The sequence below is a fragment of the Vombatus ursinus genome, unplaced genomic scaffold, assembly GCF_900497805.2.
Source record: "Vombatus ursinus unplaced genomic scaffold, bare-nosed wombat genome assembly UNPS02000577.1, whole genome shotgun sequence".
NCBI lineage: Eukaryota > Metazoa > Chordata > Mammalia > Diprotodontia > Vombatidae > Vombatus > Vombatus ursinus.
The window spans coordinates 13,324,673-13,341,592 of NW_020940355.1; positions in this window are offsets into that span (position 1 = coordinate 13,324,673).

Here is a 16,920-nt window from a genome sequence, read left to right on the forward strand (position 1 = left end):
TTCTGTGATTCTAGGCAGGGTCCCAGCATTGCTTTCCTCTAAATGTGGAATTTACACCCTTTTCAACTCTCAGTTTCAAAGAGCATAGTGGCACCAGTCACCACTGGTAATCACCAAATGTTGAAATCAAGGAATCACAAAGGGAGGCCCTGGAATGTGTGGCCGCTTCCAGCTCTCTTACTAATAGGTAAATAGTATTGTTGTCTCACCCCAGTCTAAGAGTCTCTCTCCCCCGCCACCTTCCACCTTCCTTTCCATACTCTTGGAATGAGTAGTTACTGTATGCCCGGTACCTCTCCCCTTCTAAGGAGTCAGCTTGGTTATGACAGGAAATATGGGAAGTTCATGATATAAACACAAAGTGCCCCAAGATTGATCTCCTATGCTTTCATCTGGATCTCGTGCCCAGTGCCTGGGGGGCTCCGTGACTTTCTCCATGCACAGCCATGTTTTATGAAGCGCAATGGCCATTCCTTGAATCAAGCCCAAGCCTGTGTCAGTAAAGCCCATGATCAATTTCCCGTGCCATCTTGCAAAACAGATTGAAATATAGCACCTTTTAACCAACCTTCGGGGTAAACAATACAGCATGTACTAGGCTTCATAAACACTAGGCTTTATTACAAAGGGCATTTCAAACGCAGTGTGATAGGACTTGACCTTAAAAGCTATAGACAATCTAGCGGGGCACAGACGGTTTCATAAAGTACAATCACTTCCTGGAATTCTTGGGGCAGCGCAGTCGGAGCCGTGCAAATCCTGTTTTCCTTGCATTGTTTCCTGCATGTGAATATCATCAGTCTAGCAGGTTCTGTAACCATGGCACTTGTAAACAGCAGAGGGGAGGCTTCTGATAAAGCCACTTGCTGTTACAGTTTCAAGGAATTTATTTTTTTTTCTTTGAGAAGACGACCTAGATATAACATGTCTGAGTAGATATCTGTCAAGCATTTCTTTGATAACCAGCGAAGTTTAAACGCACACACATACACACATACACACACACACACACACACACACACACACACACACCCCCTAGTATATACATTTTTTCACTGATATGGGAGTGGGGTAGGCAGCTTCATACATGAAATCAGAAAAGACATCAGTAGTGAGGGGATGTAGCCCAGGATTCAACAGTTATTTCCCCAGCCTTTCTACCAAGTATCTGTGACTTTATCCAAGTTGCTTTATGCTTATTCTGTGCATCATTTCCCAATCTGCATTGTAAGTTTATACTTCTCAATCCCCACATGTGAATTGACTTCCCTATGGGAAACAAGCTTATTTGTTAAGCACTCTGTAAGTTCTCAATTCAGCATATATTCTAGGAAAAAAAAACTGCCTTAAAGATAAAATCAGAAAAGTCATTTCTCATTTCTGAACCGTAGTTTCTGGACCTTGATTAAAGACCTATGTTCCATTTCCTGGACTCTAGGGAAATACTGCCCCTGTTGACATGGATGCTGCTAGGAGCTAACCTTATAGTTTGTTAGATAAACTCACCCCTATTACAAACTAGGAAGAATGAATCTTGTCAAAATTAATAGGCCTGATTGCTCACAGTAAGATTACAAATGGATCTTCTATAAGTTTCAAGAAAGACTGCATTGCTCATACTTACAGATGTTCCTGTGTGACTTCAGCAACAGCTAAAACTGAATCTACTGAATAGTTTTATTTATATCCAATCCTGTTTCTCCAACATTATCCAGGTTTTTAATGTTAGTTAGAGTGTCATTAAGAACCTCCTGTGTAACACTGAGCAAGTTACTTAAACTCTCTGGGTTTATTTCTTTATAAAGTGAAGGGTTGAATTAATTAGGAATTCTTTTAAATATAAATATATCTACACCTACATATGTATACACACTTATACCACAGGCATTTGCAAACACATATACCTGTTTATCTTTATATATCTGTAATACATATGTAATCATATATATATATATATCTACATATATTTATGTATATATGTATCTATCTATCCATATATTGCAATATCAGCTGTGTCCCATTTAGGGTTGTAAAAATTATCCAGATTTGAAACTCACACACACACACACACACACACACACACACACACACACACTGACCATGTAATATGTTGATGACAAGAGTGTTCTGTTTCAGTCTGAGAAAGACTTTCTCAGAAATGAAATACTGACAAGAGAAAAGATTAAAGTCTCCATTACATGCTTGTGTTTTCATAAGACTGTAGCTATCAATCTGCCCAAGGGCAGAGGATTTTCTGAAATTTTAGCTTTTCTATTTTCCCATTTTTTTTCTGGATTTCAACTCTCTTGGTATTTTATGGATATTTTCCCTCCACTATCCAGAAACAATCTGAAACAATGACTCCAGCTACAAATTCAACTTTCTAATATACTAGAAAATTAAGACTAACATGAAAAACTTCATTGTCAATATCAATAATCCTGTCAATACTTACTTTAGTACTATAGGGATTCAGGCTTTCAATTCTATGGGCATACCATCTACCAATATGGATGATAATCTCTTTCACACTTTGGTAGATGGTTTAATGAGATGCTTTGGTCAAAAAAACTCCTAATCTAGTTGCCAAGCCTCTAGTGGTGAGCCTCATTATACTTAACCAGATTGGTCCCTAAACAACTGGACCAATATTCAAAGCCTTCTAGTGTGGTAAAGCCCATCATGGCTGAGGCTCTACTGGCTTTGTAGAGCTAGGATTTACCATCTCTTATCACCACTGTGCCATGATGGGGAATCTGACTTTACTAGAGAAATAATAATAACATCTTATGTAAATTGGTTCAATAATTGTGGGAAACAATTTGGAATTACGGGAGAAAAGTCACTAACCTATTGGGTCAAAGATCATAAAGTAGGCATATACTTTAAGTAGGTCAAAGTGTGGGTGTGTGTGTGACATCATTTGCAGAGCAACATTTTATGATAGTAAAAACAAAAATAATAGCAATAAAAATTGGTAAAAAATGAATGTCTATCAATTGGTGAATGTCTAAACAAATCTGATGAATTAATATAGTAGAATATTGCACCGTATGAAATTATTGATATGTGGAATTCAGAGAACTATGGGAAGATTTGCATATGGTTGTAGATATACATGGCTATGGCTGGAAGGGACCTCAATGGCCTTCTGATCCAACTCATTCTTTTTACAGATGAGGAAACTGAAACCCACGGATATTAAGTAACTTACCCAAGGTCACATAACCAGTAAGCATCAGAGATCAGATTTGAATCAAGGTTATCTAACTCCAGAATCAATGTTCTTTCCACTGTACCCTGTAACCTCCATGAGCATTTATAGAGTGAAATAAGCAAAACCAGGAGAGGAAGATGCATGATGATTACAATAAGTTAAACTAAAAGGACACTAAAAACCAAATGGTGAGTAATCCTAATATTGGAACCAGAGAGTAGATGGGGAAGGTTTTTGTTTGTTTGTTTGTCGTTGTTTTCAGTAAAGAGGTGCAGGACCATGAGTGTGGAGTGTTACGTACACTATTCGATGTGACCACTATGTCTGGGTCACTACTGCTTAACCTTTTCTGTGTTACAAGAATGAGTTTATTTGGAGAGGAGGATATAGCCAGGAGGCTGCGAGATGGCTCAGTGGATAGAGTACTGGGTTTGGAGTCTGAAAGACCTGAATTCAAATTCAGCTTCAGACACTTACTAGCTGTGTAACCCTAGGCAAGTCATTTAAACTCTGTTTGCCTTAATCCACTGGATAAGGAAATGGCAAACCACTCCAGTGTCTTTGCCAAGAAAATCCCATGGATAGTATTATGATATGGTATGCAGGGTTACAGAGTCAGACATGACTGAACAGCAATCTATCCAGAAATAATGGTGATATAAGAATAAAAGGCATCAACAAAACTTATTTTTAACCTAGTTATATTCATATAGAATTTTATGAAAATGAATAACTTTAATATCCATTATTTTACCTAATTCTCACAACCACCTTGGGAATTAAGGAGAATAGATAGGTATTATTATCGCCACTTTACACTGGAAGAAACTGAGGCCCATAGCAATAAAGTGATTTGTTCAGGGTCACATAGCTAATATGCAACAGAGCTAAGATTTAACCAAAATTTTTCCTATTCTACTAATAGCTGATTTCTATAGGAAGGAAGCAAAGGAAGGAAAGAAGTGTTTATTATGTGTCTACAATGTTCCAGTCATTGTGCTAAATGCTTTAGAAATATCATCTCATTTGATCCTCATGACAACCCTGGGAGGTAGGTTGCTACGATTATCCCCATTTTACAGTTGAAGAAACTGAGGCAGAAAGAAGTTAAATGACTTGCCTAGGGTCACACAGCTAGTAAGTATCAGAGGCTAGATTTTAACTCAGGTCTTTCAAGACTCCAGGTCCAGAGTTCTATCCATCTATCCACTATACTGTTAGAGCATTTTATAGTTTGCAAAGTGGTTTATTCCCCAAAACAAACAAACAAACAAATAAACCATGAGACAGATAATATACCTATCCCTGTTTTACAGATGAGGAAACTGAGGTCCAGAATTGAAATTACTTGCCCAGATAATAAGTGACACATTCAAGAGTTTAACTCCGGCCTTCTGACTCAAAGCCAAAGTCTCTGTTCTCTGGCCCATACACTCCACAGCTCCCTACCCTGATAAAGTGACCAAAAATACCAAAAAAAAAAAAAAAAAAAGGAAGAAGAAAGAAAGAAAGACAAGAGAAAGAAAAGATGAACCTAGTCTGGGCACATTTATAACAAGCAACTTCCCCACCTCGCAGATTTCCCTTTCACTGTTTTCATTTCACTGAATCTTCAGGATCTGTAGTGACAGCTGAGCTGGCAGGTATGTTCTAAAGACTCAGCAGCTTCAGGGAAAAATTGGATATAACTGGCAGAGAAAGAGAGGGAGAGGCAGACCATGGGCTGGTGCCTGAAACCAACCCGCTGTTGGCAGAGAATTACAGGTGAGTAGAAAGTCATACACCTGGAGCTGCAGTATACTTCAGACTCCACTGTCTGTCTCCATTTGTCCTTCTCCATTGTCTATTGTGGGCTGTGGTGAAGTCTATGTCATGTTGTTAAATTCTTACAATATGTTGTCTCCCTATGGTAGACATCTGATTGTAAACTAACTGAAAAGAGGCAATAATAAGACACACCTTTGTGAAGTGAGGTAATGTCTATATGATCTAATTTTTTTCAATACCCAATTTCAATCTGTTAAGTCATAATAGTAAATCAAAGAAACCACATTGGCATAGTAAATAGAAAGGCAGACTTGGAATAGGACGGACTTGGACACTGATGGATGCTGCCACTGAAACATACTGCCTGTGTCACCCTAGGCAAGTCATTTGACCTTTCATTGGCTTTGTAAACACTCTAGTACCATGAATTTCAGATCAGCTGCCAATCCGCTTTAGTAGAAGTAATTTCCCCATGGGGAGTTGCCTACATCCATGAAATCATAGGTCAAGACCAAGAAAATATGTTAAATGATAATACTTCACCTAAATATCAGTAACATGAATTATGTCAGTAAAAATTTAAAATAATTTTATAATTTTACAAATGATCTCATATATGTATATTATATATAATTTAATTTCACAATTCTTGAAGTAGCTGGTCTTTACTTTGCATCTGCTCACTAATAGGATCATAAATTTAGTGTTGAATTTGAACCTTAGAGGCCATTGAGTTCAACCCACTCATTTTACAGATAAGGAAACTGAGGCACAGAGATTTAAATCACTTGTCCAAGATCAGAATGTTGTTTGCCCTTTATTCTCAAAGAGAACCAAGGACATCGGGAGGTTGATGTCTTGCCTTGCAAGTGAATTGGATTTAAGTGACCAAAATCACTGTTAATATATGACAGAATCAAGATTTGAATCTAGGTCTTCCTGACTCCAAAAGCAGTGCAGTAATCACATTATTTCTCTGAAGAGTCTCTCCATTCTGGGGCAGCTAGGTGGTGCAGTGGATAGAGCTCTGGCCTTGGAGTCAGGAGGAACTGAGTTCAAATCCGGTCTCAGACACATAACACTTACTAGCTGTGTGACCCTGGGCAAGTCACTTAACCCCAATGCCTAACCAAAAAAAAAAAACCAGAAACAAAACTTTCTTAAAGAGTCTCTCCATTCTGCTTCTTGTCTCTGTAGAAAAGTAGAAATGGTATGTTATCATTCATCCCATCCTGTTGAATGAAAATGCCTAGTGATACCCATTTGCCGTATTTTCAGCAGCACAGTAAGCTTGAAAACCAAATTCTGCCCTTGGATAAGCATGAGCAACTACCCCTAAAGTCAAAGGGAGTTACATGCATGTCATTTGGGCTGAACTTGGCCCCAAATATTTTATTTATTTTACAAAATTCACTTACTGGCATAGGCAGAAGGGAGATAAAACATCTCCTTTTCACGAGGGTCCCTGAGGGAGCAACAATGTTGCTCCAGCAGAATTCATACCACACAACCGATACAACACAGAACACTCTGCTTAATAAAATAAACATACAGTCATATGTCTGGGTTCTTTGGACATTGACAATGCTTTTTAAAGTTAGATTAAAATGTATCTTGGATTTTTGTTTAGAGAGAGAGAGAGAGAAAGAGAGAGAGAGACAGAGAGAGAGAGAGAGAGAGAGAGAGAGAGAGAGAGAGAGAGAGAGACTTAGTTAACGTCTGAGTGGAGCAAAAAGCCTTGTCTGTCTTTCTGAAGTTCTGAGTCCTGTACATGATGCCCAAAGCTAATTTCTGTTTTGAGTGTCTAAGTGAGTAGCAAACTCACAGAAGAAGTGTGGTATACTGGTGACTATCCAGCTTCTGAATTCTGGCCCTTTTCTAGATCCTAACCATGTCCTCATTCTACAGAGTTCTAATGCTATTTTGGACCCCAGCAATCCTCTAGACCCCAAGTCTATTCTGGAGTCTTATTCTCATTTTAGTTTCCATTCCTGGTCTGTGTGTCTGGTACAAATTTGGAGTCTTGTTTTTATTCTAGGCCATTGCTCTGATTTTGGATCTTTTCTTTTGGATTCACGCTGAAACAGTATCCATGCACTTTTGTATACGATTTGCATCCTTCTCTGACCATGAGGAAAATTTATTGGCCAGCCACCCACAGCACTTCAGACAGTTACAAGGAAAGAATCAGTTTGAAACCCATAGATGAAAAGGAAAAAAAAAACAAAACCAAAAACAAAATCTTGCCACCATGTGATTGCCTAACCGTGCTTTTGTTGCATGAATTTGAGACTTCAGGAGAGTATTGGTCAGTATGGTAAGGTAGGGAGTTGAGCTTAAAGTCAGCAGCATGTGATTTTAAATGTTGTTTCAGATACTTATTAGTTGTGTGACTCTGGACAAGTTATAATTTAACTCCTCTGTTTTCTCATCTGTAAACTGGGGACACATAGACATGTACATTTAGAAGTACGTATACATATACACAGGGCAGCTAGGTGACACAGTGGATAGAGTGCTGGAGCTGGAGTCAGGAAGACTCATCTTCCTAAGTTCAAATCTGATCTCAGACACTTATTAGCTATGTGACCCTGGGCAAGTCACTTGGCCCTGTTTGCCTCAGTTTCCTCATCTGTAAAATGAGCTGGAGAAGGAAATGACAAACCACTCTAGTGTCATTGCCAAGAAAATCCCAAATGGGGTCACAAAGAGTCAGACAGGACTGAACAACAATAACAGCAGCAATTTTTTTTAAGCAATAATAACGTGTTTTTTTCCTCATAGGACTGGTGTGAGGATGGAGTGAAATCATGTGTGTAAGGTACTTTGAAAGCCTTCAAATGCTAAATGAATATTATTTTAAAGAAATGTGGTGACAAATTTAAGTTATAAGAATATTATTTTGTATTTCCTTGTTCTGAATTCTAAATTATATCTCTATAATGGCTTTTAAGCGAGTGCCAAAATTTTTAACGGAGAGGATACAACTAGTTGATTCTGGTTCTAAATTAATAAAGGAAAGGAAGAAAAATAGGGAGGTTTAGGTTGGATAGAACTTCCTGAACATATTGGTTGTGACAAGTTAGCCTAGGAAGTGATGCCTTTGTTTTAGAAATTAAAGAAAGATAAGAATATTTGCTTTTACCACGCAAGATATAAAACTATCTATCTGTCTATCTACTGTCTGTCTATCCGTATGTATTTGTACGTGCATATGTGTGTTGTTACTGTTGTTGTTCAGTCATGTCTTCATGACCCCATTTGGGGTTTTCTTGGCAAAGATACTGAAGTGGTTTGCCATTTCCTTCTCCAACTCATTTTACAGATGAGGAAACTGAGGCAAACAGGGTCAAGTGACTTGCCCAGGGTCACATAGCTAGTAAGTGTCTGAGGCCAGATTTGTACTTAGAAAGATGAGTCTTCCTGATTCCAGCCCCAGCACTCTATCCATTGTGTCACCTAGCTGCTCTGTATATATGTGTATATATTTATAAATGTACATGTCTATGTGTCCATGTATGCAGATGTATATCTACTATACATATACACATATATAGTATCTAAATCTCCATCCCACCTACTGTAAATATACATAGATGAATTTACATATATAGATAGTTTGATCTTAAAGTAGGACCTCTGGCTTTTTAACCTTCTGGTCTTAAGGGAACTACATACATATATTGTGTATCTATCTGACTTATACTTTATGTATGGTGGATGGTAGATAAATGTTTAGTGAACTAAAGTTTAATAGTTATCACTTTCTTTCTTAATATCTTTCCTTTATTCACAGAAAGGAATAGTTCGATGTTCCTAAAATTCTGTGTGTATATGGATTTATATATGTATATACATATGAATGCAGATATATGCATGTATGTATATGTATGAAAACTAATGCATATACTTCCTCTACACATATTTATATCTGTATATTCTTACATATACATGTCTATTTCTCTCTGTTTCTCTCTGTCTGTCTCTCTGTCTCTGTCTCTGTCTCTGTCTCTCTCTGTAGATAACTCCTAGAGAATAACCTGAGACACACAGAGATGATTGTTTGATCAAATTCACACAACCATTAAGGTTCAGAGATGGTATTTAAGTCCAGGTCTGCCTGACTCAAAGTCCAGTACTCTATCTATAGAATCATGTTGTCTCTTTAATATACATTAATATAGCATAAAAATAATACCAATCATATTAATAATTATGCCTATGCCTCTTCCTCCATTTGAAATGTATGACTTTATATAGGACTGAGGTGTGTATACTTGGCCAGAGAGGAAGGAACATAGAAAAGAATAAGCTGGGCCCAATAATAGATATCCGTCTATCTATACATTAATATATATGTGAGTGTTAACTTATGTGTATATATACATACATTTATTTGTCTAGACCTGTGATTTCATCATTGTTGGAAAAGTCTGCTGGTGAGGAAATTCCCTTTATCAAGCAGATATCAGGTGCCAATCTGATTTGCAATTTATATTTTGAGAGAGGCACCTGGGGCAATGGGAGGTTAAGTAACCCGCCCAGAGTTGTAGAGCCAGTACTTGTCAGAGGATGGATTTGAATTCTGACTCTAGAGCTGCCCCACCCCCTTCATACACAAAGCTACTAAGATTTATATTAATAATACCTTATCTATACCACTTTACAGAGCATTTTCACATCTATGATTGCAAATGATCCTCACAACAATTACCTTATAAAGTTTGTAGGACAGATGTTATTATTTCCATTTAACAGATAAGGAGATTCAGGCTCATAAAAGTTAGGTGATTTGGTCGAAACCATATAGCAAGTTTGAATAGATACTAGAACCCCATTCTTGCGATCTCAAGTTCACTGATCATTCTACTATATCATAACTAGAATAGCTTTTATTTACATAGGATCATATGTTTAGAGCTATAAGAGACCTTTGAGATCATGCAACCCAGGCCTCTCATTTTACAAATCAGGAAGCTGGGACTAAGAGAAGCAAGTGACTTGGCCACAGTCACACGACTATTGTGACAACCACTCTCAGTTGTGAAATTCAAACCCAGGTGTTCCTGGCTCCAAATTCCCCACTCTGCTCTGCACCATACTGCCCCACTAAGGTTTGCAAAGCATATTCCTCACCACAGCCCTGTGAGGTAAGTAGGACAAGTACTATTTTCTCCATTTCACTGATAAGGAAACTAGGACTCTGAGGTAAACAGGTAGGTGCTATTGCCAGCTCCTACCAGCTCCTACCAGCTCCTACCAACTCCAGAGAGCCAATTGTTGCATTTTACACCTCAGAAATCAGCAAGTTTTAAAATCAGAGCTTGATGTATTGCTGTTGATTGTCTAGGCTTAAGAAAGTGATGGAGAAAAATGTTAATGATGGAAATTAACCTTTAAGGTGTGTCAGGATTACTTTTTTTTTTTTTCCTGAAGACCTAGCTGCTAAACATTTACCAGCCTATCTGTGGTTATAGGCCTTGTCCATGTTCACACAGCTAGTTAGTGTCTGAGGGAGGATTCTTACCCATTCTGCCTCCATGTGGGTCACTGTCTCCATTATGCCAGGCTCCTTCTCAAAATACTTTGCACACAGTATATCCTAAAACCAGATATTGGTCCTACTCTGACATTCTAATAACTTGTATCTTGTTAGAGTGTACTTTGCTTCAATCATTTATTTACTATTTGAAGTCAATGCAAGTATAACTTAAGAATAAAAGGTTAAGTTTTCCATTTTTTCAGAATACATATTTTGCAGTTTGATTGTTGCAGATTTCTGAATATTCTGACATATGAAAACTTCCTCAAGTCAATCTGAGATCTAGGTAACATGGACACTTTTTTGAATAAGAGCTTTCAGAAATGACTATTTGAAACTTCTCAGGTCACATTCCATTGTCCCATGTCCATTCTCCAAACTCAATAATCAGATAAAGTCAGTTGCTGGATTTAGAGAAATTTGTAGAGTTGATTCCCAAATGTGAAAGTCTGCCCACAACAATGAAATGTGGTTGGGGAGTTCCTTGTTGTAAGTGATATTTACTGAGTGTGAGGATGTCATCCTCTCCAAAAGGCTGATTCAGGCTCAGAGACAAATAAAGACCTCTTCAAGGGAGCTAAGCCCCAGAATAGCATTTTTCCTAATTTAGAAAGGGAGGGATGAATTATCAGTTTTCACGCAACTCATTTAGAAACAGAAACTTTACACTGTTTACAAATGACATCACTTGTTATCAAACTTTCCTACCCAACGTTAGCACTCCTCTCCAAGGAGAAGAGGGTAAAAGTCTTTTTTTTTTTTTTAATGTGTTTTTTTTTTTTTAATTTGGCTAAAGCTCTTAACCTAATGCAGGGTTTGCTTGAGAAAACATAGGCAGGTTTTCCTACCATTTCAGTCTAACACAAGCAGATGGAGCTAGTAATTCCAAGGTATTGCATACTAAAAGGTGGAAATTGTTCAGGATTCCTATTGTGAATTGTCCTGGATTCCTATTTAACTTCTACCTGATCAGGAATGTCTCCTCAGCTCCATGGGCTTCTTTGAATTTAGGAGGCTGTCAAATGAAGGAATTCTCTACAAAAAAGCCTTCTTAAGAAGGCTGACAATTAGATTGGAAAATTAAGTGTATTTTAAAGAAGATAGATCCAGAGAGTCAGGATACCTGGATGCTAGCTCTAGTTCAATCAGTCAACAAACATTTATTGAACTCCTCCAATGTGACAGGCATTATGTTAAGTACTGGAAATGTGAAAAGCCAAAAAGGGGCAGTCTTTAGTGTTGCCATTTTCTCTGTGACCTTGTACAAGTCAATTGACATCTCTCCATAATAGTTTCCTCAGATACAAAATGAAGAAGTTGAACTAGATAATCTCTAAAGTCCCTTCTAAATCTGATTTCTATCATCCTCCCGTCCTTTCTTCCTTATGATCCATTTATCGCTAACATTTTATAATATTTCATGCATATATTTCACAGAATCAACTATGATGGGACATTTGGACAGTAAGATAGAAAATCCAAAACAATGATTGAATTGGTATTTGGGAGGTGGAGAAGTAGGAAATTTTCTTTCTTAAAAAGGCATTTTATTAATACCTTTTGCCAATTGGCCAATTCTGGATGGAAACCCTCTCTTACCCCTTGATTGAACCCTCTCATTAATAAAGAAAAACAATTAAGCAAGAACAATAACAAAATACAATAACTGCAATTGACAATGTATACAACATTCTGCCCTAGTAGTCCACCCAATAGCTCAGTTATGAGGAAGAAATATATTTCCTTATCTGTTCTCTGTTTCCCTTATCTTTGTTTGTTGCTTTTAATTTATTCCATTTTTGCCCCTCTTTCCCTTACTGCTCTTCTCTTCTTCATTGTCCTAATATTTGTGTATAATATCTCTTCATTCTGCTTAGGTCATTCTGAATTAGGTCATGAAGATTTTCCAGGATATCTCAGAATTCAACATGTTTGTCATTCCTTACTAGATAATAATATCCCATTATATTCATAGAGCAGAGGTTTGCTTGTTTGTTTGACATTATTTTGTTTTTAGCCATTTTTACCATGGAAGTCGATTTTTTAGCCCCTTTTATGCCCAAGGTGTGCAAAAAAAATTGAAGAGTGTAGAATAATTTAACAATAATATAATCAAAATTATCAAAGTCAGTTCTTAACATTGTTTGCCATTGGTCCTAATAACCATGTCACTGAATTCTCTCCCAAATATCACAGTCAAGTGCTCATTCATTTTCTCTTTGACTTCAAGAGAAGAAGCAGAGAGATAGGGTTACATAGTAGATAGAGAGCTACATTTGGAGTAAGGAATTAAATTCAGTGTAGTTCAGTTCAATTTAACTCAACTTAACAAGCTTTTACTTAACACCTACTGCATGCCAGTAACTATACCGGACCTCAGAGATACCAAGAAAAAAATGAAAACAGTACTTTCTCTAAAGGAATTTATATTCATAGGGATGTTGTTCAATTGTGTCTGACTCTTCATGATCCCATTTGGGGTTTTCTTAGCAAAGACATTGGGGTTGTTTGCCATATCCTTCTCCAGTTCATTTTACAGATGAAGAAACTGAGCCAAATAGGGCTAAGTGACCTGCCCAGGGTCACACAGCTAGTAAATATCTGAGGCCAGATTTGAACCCATGAAGATGAGTCTTCCTGACTCCAGGCCCAAAACCCTCATCCACTGATAGCTACATTGACTCCAGGTTAAAATAAAAATACCTATATTCAACTTTGAAAACCCTAGGGATATAAATAGGCCTGCCTATATGGATTCTATTCATTCTTAAGGGGATACCCTTCTGACCTAGCCTTATGGTGGTAGTCAGGAATAGTATTTTATTGTGTAAATGAAGAATTGTATTTTTTTAAACTTTATTTTAAGTGAAGTTGTTTTCATTGCATTTTTTATTTTTACTTTTGGTCTGTGAGCATGTCCTTGCATTCCAATAATGAACCTGATTCACCAAACAAGCTTGAATTAGGCCTGGTCCAGAGTAGATACTTACTGGCTCTATGACCCCTGAGGCTTCTAACAGTTTGATTTTCTTCATCTGTAAAAATGCAGATAGAAATAGCAACTTCACAAAGTTGTGAAGACCAAATGAGGAAATCTAAGTCAAGAACTTTATAAGCTTTAAAGTACTATGTAAATGGTAATTATTATGTTTTTCTTTCTTTTTTCCCCTCTTTTCAGTATTAATATACCTAATTTGATTAGGTCAAGTCTGAAATATTTTAATTCCATGTAGTATGTTCTCATCTTGATGCTTTCATTCTATTTGAGGTTAATTTTGACTTTTCCTCAAACTAATTGATGATCTGACTACACACAGACACTTGATAAGAAATGATTGCTATGTAAGTAACCAGTTGGTTCCTACTCATTTAGATAGAACTGATTTCAATTTTTTGTTATATTGTATAGTATGTCATGTCCAGCCCTTTGTAACAGTAAGCATTCAGAATATACCACTGTGAGGCTTCTGGAGTGTGCTACATATCTAAATGGTCTCTCTCATTTTTTTATTCCTAAACTACATCTTCTTCCTGTTCTTGTTCTTGTTCTTGTTCTTCTTCTCCTTCTTGTTCTTCTTGTTCTTGTTCTTGTTCTTGTTCTTTTCCTTCTTCTTCTTTTTCCTCTCCTTTTTCCTCTCCTTCTTTTTCCTCTCCTTCTTCTCCTTCTCCTTCTCCTTCTCCTTCTCCTTCTCCTTCTCCTTCTCCTTCTCCTTCTCCTTCTCCTTCTTCTTCTTCTTCTTCTTCTTCTTCTTCTTCTTCTTCTTCTTCTTCTTCTTCTTCTTCTTCTTCTTCTTCTTCTTCTTCTTCTTCTTCTTCTCCTCCTTCTTCTTCTTCTCCTTCCTTTCTTCCTTCCTTCCTTCCTTCTTTACTTCTTCCTTCCTCTGTGCACACATTTGCACCAAAGTCACCAAATGTCAAGGCACATGTTGATTTTGTTTAGATAACATTGTCCAGCTGTTTTTTTTTTCATTTTCGTTTTTTTTTTCAAGGCATGACTTGCCCAGGGTCACACAGCTAGTAAGTGTCAAGTGTCTGAGGCCAGATATGAACTCAGCTCTTCCTGAATCCAGGGCCAGAGCTCTATCCAATGTGCCATCTAGCTGCCTCTTCTCCAGTTGTTTACAAGCTTTCTTCACCTGCTAATTGCACATAACAGATACTAGCGCATAAGCTGTTGTGACCTTCATGGTGACCTTTTGGAGAGTGTTCATCAAGAGCACTGCAAAGTGAGATGATCCATGAAATGATACTTCTCCTTGCTTTGAGGTACATGATTAAGTCAACTCTTTTCTTTGCCTTTCCAAAAAGTATAAGTGAGCCACCTTCAATTTAGCTAAAAATCCCTTATATTTTCTGGGTCTATCTATAGTAATTATTTACAGTATTTTTATAAATTTATATAGCTCTTCTGGCACTATGCCAACTTGGGAGATCTTGTTGGAAAAGCATCTCACATTTAGAATATCAGCAAGTCAGGTTTATACAAAGTCTAAAAATTACGTCATGCTCTGCCCCTTTCTTGCTACTCTTCATTTTTGCCACAGAGACAGAAGAAAGTACATAATAAGTCATTTTGAATTTTTTCTTTAATCCAATGGGCTGCCATGGCCAAAGACTTCATTACCTAGAGATCAGACTACTACTTCTGACACTCTGTACACAGCTCAGCAGGTTCTGACAGCACTTACAGTCCATTCTTGGGATCATCCTTGAAGACTTCTTAGCTTAGGAAAACTAGGGAGAGCTTGTGCACTTCTAGGCTAGCTTTTGGGATGCCAGAATTACCTCCAAGCCACAATAAGACCTTCGAGTATAAGATTTTATATCTATCCTTGCTGAAGATGAAATAATTACATTGGTCCATTGCTCCATACTACCTCTTTGTGAAGAAACAAAGAAGCTGATATAGTCTCCATTTGCTTTGCTAAATCATTTCATCTTTCAGAAAAATAGGGGAAGTAACAATAAGGACAGTTAGCTGGACTTGATTCTGACTAATAAGAAGAAACTGGTGGATGAAATGAAAATACCAAGAATCCTAGGTTCTATCACTGGTAAAGAGGGGGATGCCAGTCAGTGTCTGATGTATATGCCCTACAGAACAGGGATTTTCAAAGAATTTAGAGATAAGGTAGGTAGATTCCCATGACCTACAACTATAAAAGGAAATAAGCTCAGGAGGTATGAGGAAGGTCTCAAGAATGATCCTGTGAGTCAAAAGCAGTGTCCCAAGACGGTTCTTGTAAAGTATAGTATTTGCCAGAAGGGCACACACAAGGCCTTGAAATAGAGACACTGAAACTAATGACTATGGAAGAATTATGAAATCTCTGGGGAATCACCAGGCTATTCTTCTACTGAAGGCTTTAGTCATTACTCATTTTGTTTAATGTGAGCAAACAATACCAGTGATTCATTCTTCAATTACTTGGTCACTTAAATTAAAATTAGCCATCTCAAGGGCCTATGCTATGGTATGGATGATAAGGTTTGTCCTGTGGAATCATGCTGGAAAAATTGTTTTTTGTTTTTGTTTTTCTGTGGGCAAATGGCATCAAGAGGCCCTGGATTTCTGGTGTGTGTGTGTGTGTGTCTGTGTGTGTGTCTGTGTGTGTTTGAGAGAGAGACAGAGAGAGAGAGATAGAGAGAGAGAGAGAGAGAGAGAGAGAGAGAGAGAGAGAGAGAGAGAGAGAGAGAGAGAGAGAGAGAGAGAGAGAGATTTGGAACAACAATACTCAAATATCATTGCTAAATGATGAATTGGATGAGGTCCTAACTGAATCAGGCCTGGGCAATGGCTCTGAAAATCATGAAGCCTATGGGTCTGGACCTGTTGAGTCCTTAAAAATCAACAGTGCTAGGGTGCTTCGCCTGGGTGTAGCCCCAACTCGAAGCCTCTCTAGGACAGAAAACAGGAAAATATTATGTTCTGAGTTGCCCGGGAAATGAGCACACTATAAAATGCCCAGGCATGCCCTTGTGGCTAGGAGGGGTCTTCAAACTTCATATCTCATCTACCTTTCTCCTGTGGGTGCCTTATTCAGGGTTGTCAGATATTTCTGGGTGGCTCTTGGAAAGCTGATAAATACTTCTCTTGCTTTTAGCTTAATTGGGATAGGGTGTGATCTGCACTAGACTCAAATCCTGAAAGAATGGATTCTAGTATTGGTCCATCTGCTTACTGGCAACATTTTTATTCATTCATTACACCTCCCAACTTCAGTTTTGTTTTTGTTTTTTTGCCATTCATAAAGCAGCTCAGTGTAGGGCAAAGGGTGCTTGACCTGGGATTAGGAGGGATCTGGGACCAAGGATATTAAATATATCCTTAGTAGCTGTGTGCCCATAAGGAAGTTGCTTCTCTGATGCCTTATCTGGAAAATGGAAATAATCA